A 4,793-nucleotide genomic window follows, 5' to 3' on the forward strand; every position below is an offset into this window, starting at 1 on the left:
GCCTTTCGAACAATTTCCGCAGGTTGACAAGGTGTTCTTCCTCAGATTTAGATTTAGCAATTATGTCGTCCACGTAGACCTCGATCTCTTGATGCATCATATCATGGAACAAAGCTACCATGGCCCGTTGATAAGTTGCCCCGGCATTCTTGAGTCCAAAGGACATCACCTTGTAACAGAACGTTCCCCACAGGGTGACGAAAGTAGTCTTTTCCATATCCTCGGGCGCCATCTTTATCTGATTGTAACCAGAGAAACCATCCATGAAGGAAAATAAAGCGAAATTGGCCGTGTTATCTACGAGGATATCGATGTGTGGTAACGGAAAATTGTCCTTGGGACTGGCCCGATTCAGGTCCCGGTAATCTACACACATTCGTACTTTCCCACCTTTTTTAGGAACTGGTACGATGTTGGCAACCCATTCTGGATACCGAGCGACGGCCAGAAATCCAGCGTCAAACTGCTTCTTCACTTCTTCTTTTATCTTCAAGGACGTTTCGGGCTTCATCCTCCTCAATTTCTGTTTTACTGGGGGACACCCGGGATTTAGAGGCAACCGGTGCTGCACAATGTCAGAACTCAAACCGGGCATATCTTGGTATGACCAAGCAAAGATGTCTTGGTAGTCTTTTAGCAGGATTATTAATTCTTCACGGATAGGTGCGGTAATGCCTGTACCTATCTTTACTTCCCTCTTTCCACTGCCAATTCCTAAGTCTACTAGCTCTGTTTCTTCTTGATGAGGCCCCATTTCTTGGTCCTCATGGGCGACCATTCTTTCTAGTTCCGAAGGAAGTCCCACATCCTCATCTCCTTCATCTTCCGTTTGGTTCATTTCTTGCTCGAAGTTGATAGACGGGTCCCAGGTATTAGTACCTTCGGGGGACTCGTCATCGAATCTGCCGTTTCAGAAAAAGAAGTAAACATGCAAATGAATGAGAATGGGTAGAGACCAGGAACAGATGAAGAAAGATCCTTGTATTATAAATTCAAAAACAAAAGACACAAAGCCTTAACAAAACGAAAACTCTAAAGCCTAGGCCCAACTATAGAGCTTTTGAAACCGTAAAGGTTTACATTATGCTTGTTGCGTAAATGCCGGGGCGTTCCTCCACTCGCCAATTTCCCAGCTGGAAATCAGGAGGGCATGGTCGGACCAAATCCGAAGTACTTGGAACATCATCTTCACATATCGCGAACACTTGACCTTCGTCTCCTAGACCCGCACTTATAAAGCTTCTACTTATGTGGCAGGGCGGGCTTCCTTCACTTTCTTGTCTCCAACGCGAGCTCTGACCACTGTTCTTCCTTCCCGCGATGCTTCTTTTCATGTCCGCCTGAGTGGGCTTATAGCCTAAACCATACTTCCCACGATTTCCTTGGGTTTTTATCAGGCTAGTTATGCCGCCATTGTCTTTGCCTAAACCCATCCCGGGTTCATAACCGTTCCCCAACATAACTCGGGCCATCATTACCGCCGCATCGGACAGACAAGGTTGCCCAAAGAGGGAGTCCACGGAGGAAATGCTGACCACCTCAAAAGACTGGAAAGCGGTTTCTAACGATTCTTCTGCGGCTTCCACATAAGGCATGGAGGATGGGCAGCTTACCAAGATATCTTCCTCGCCTGACACGATGACCAAGTGCCCCTCCACTACGAATTTCAGCTTTTGGTGGAGTGTAGAAGGCACAACTCCCACTGAGTGGATCCAAGGGCGCCCCAACAGGCAGCTGTAGGGGGGGTTAATATCCATTATTTGGAAGGTGACTTGACAGGTGTGAGGGCCTATTTGTACTGGGAGATCGATCTCTCCCCTAACCTCTCGGCGAGTGCCGTCGAAGGCCCGAACCACCATTGAACTTGGTTTTAAATGGGAAGCATTGAATGGTAACTTGTCCAAAGTGCTCTTAGGCATCACGTTTAAACTGGAACCATTATCGATGAGTACCTTGGCCACGATATGGTCCATACACTTGACTGATACGTGTAAAGCCTTATTATGCCCTCTCCCCTCGGCGGGGATTTCTTCTTCGGCGAAGGCAAGATAGTTGTTGGCAGTGATATTGTTGACCAGCCCTCCGAAACCTTCTACCGAAATATCTTGGGCCACGTGAGCCTCGTTCAGCACTTTTACTAGCAGAGCCCGATGAGGCTCGGAGCTCATAAGTTGTAGATGCAATTGGCTTTGATGTTTTGATGATGATCATGATGATGTGTTGCAATTGATGCAAATGGGCTTTTCAAGATTAAAATTCAAGACAATACTTCAAGATTACAAGGCACAACATCAAGATGATCACTAGAATATTAGGAAGGGAATTCCTAATTGAATTAGCAAAGGTTTGGCCAAGTGATTTAAAATAAAAAGTGTTTTTCAAAGGTTTTACTCTCTGGTAATCGATTACCAGAGGATGTAATCGATTACCAGTGGCCAAATACGTTTTATAACAGCTATAAAAATTTGAATTCGAAATTTTAAAAGCTGTAATCGATTACACAATTGTGGTAATCGATTACCAGCAGTTAGTAAACGTTTTAATTCAAATTTTAAAAGCTGTAATCGATTACACAATTGTTGTAATCGATTACCAGACAGGAATTTCAGAAAAATTATTTCAAGAGTCACAACTTTTCAAAGGCTTTACTCATGACCACCAATGGTCTATATATATGTGACTTAAACACGAAATTGCTCAGAGATTTTCAGAACAACAAAGTGTTTATCCTCTCAAAAAGCAATTTCATTTTATCCTCTTAAAGAATTCCTTGGCCAATTCAATTGCAATTCATTAAGGAATTAATTGAGTGCTCAATCTGTAAAATCCATCTCTTTCAAGAGAGATTTGTTCCTCTTCTTCTTCTCATTCTCTAAGGGATTAAGAGACTGTGAGTCTCTTGTTGTAAAGAATCTCTAAACACAAAGGAAGGGTTGTCCTTGTGTGTTTAGAACTTGTAAAAGGAATTTACAAGTTAGTGGAACTCTCAAGCGGGTTGCTTGGGGACTGGACGTAGGCACAAGGGTGTGGCCGAACCAGTATAAAACTGAGTTTGCATTTTCTCTTCCCTTAATCTCCTTTATTTATTATTGCTTTATATTCATATTCAAGTTGCTTCATTTGAATTAATATTTAAGAAGATTGTCATTAAGGGAATTCATAACTTAAGTAAAAAGTAAGATAGATTTTTAATTAGGGGAAAAAGTTTCGAATATCTTAATTCAACCCCCCCCTTCTTAAGATATCTGAGGCCACTTGTCTAACAAGTGGTATCAGAGCTTCATTCTTGTACAAAGTTTAGAAGCTTCAAGAAAAAGATGGCCTCAGCAAATTCCTTATTTCCAGAAGGGAATTCTATCAATAGACCTCCAATCATTAATGGAGAGGGTTACCACTACTGGAAAACCCGAATGCAAATTTTTATCGAGGCAATAGATCTAAATATCTGGGAAGCCATTGAAATAGGGCCTTATATACCCACCACAGTAGAAAGAGTTTCAATAGATGGTAGTTCATCAAGTGAAAGCATAACCATAGAAAAACCTAGAGATAGATGGTCTGAAGAGGATAGAAAACGAGTACAATACAACCTAAAAGCCAAAAACATAATAACATCTGCCCTAGGAATGGATGAATATTTCAGAGTTTCAAATTGCAAGAGTGCTAAGGAAATGTGGGACACTCTTCGATTAACACATGAAGGAACTACAGATGTTAAAAGATCTAGGATAAATGCACTAACTCATGAGTATGAATTATTTAGAATGAATACAAATGAAAATATTCAGAGTATGCAAAAGAGATTTACACATATAGTAAATCATCTAGCAGCCTTAGGCAAAGAATTTCAAAATGAAGATCTTATAAACAAGGTGCTAAGATGTTTAAGTAGAGAATGGCAACCCAAAGTAACGGCTATTTCTGAATCAAGAGATTTGTCTAACATGTCTCTTGCCACTTTATTTGGTAAGTTGCAGGAACACGAGATGGAACTATTGAGATTGCACCAAAATGAAGAAAATGACAAGAAAAAGAAAGGAATTGCTCTTAAAGCATCATCCTCAATTCAAGAAGAAAGTGATCAGGATAATGATGCTGATGATGATGATGATCTAAGTTTCTTTGTAAAAAGGTTCAACAAATTTCTTAAAGTAAGAGGAAATCAGAGGCGACCAAATTTTAAATCAAAGAGAAGGACAGAAAATTCATCCTCTACTCTAAAATGCTTTGAATGCAATCAACCTGGACATCTGAGGGTTGATTGTCCCATCTTCAAGAAAAAGATGGAAAAATCTGAAAAGAAAAATCATAGTGAGAAGAAACTAAAGAAAGCATACATCACATGGGATGAAAATGATTTGGAATCCTCTGATGATTCTGAAAATGAAGAGATAAATCTTTGCCTTATGGCAAAAAGTTACGAAAGTGATGAAGAGGTAACATCTTCAAACAACTTATCTATTTCTTTTGATGAATTGCAAGATGCATTTGCTGATTTGCATAAAGAATCAATTAAACTTGCAAAATTAGTTTCATCATCAAAGAAAACAATTTCAAATTTAGAAAATGAAATTTCAAAATTAAACAAAGAATTAGATCTTCTTAGAAATGAAGTTTCAATCTCTAAAACAAATGAAAAAGTTAATATCTCCACTATAAATGACAAGAAAATAACAGATTCTTGTAGTTGTTGTGATAAATATGTAAAAGAAATTAAAGAGTTAAAAAATTCACTTGCAAAATTTTCATATAGTAGAAATAATTTAGATGTTATATTAAGTAAACAAAGATAT

This window comes from Glycine max, chromosome 20 (assembly GCF_000004515.6).
Source record: "Glycine max cultivar Williams 82 chromosome 20, Glycine_max_v4.0, whole genome shotgun sequence".
Taxonomy (NCBI): domain Eukaryota; kingdom Viridiplantae; phylum Streptophyta; class Magnoliopsida; order Fabales; family Fabaceae; genus Glycine; species Glycine max.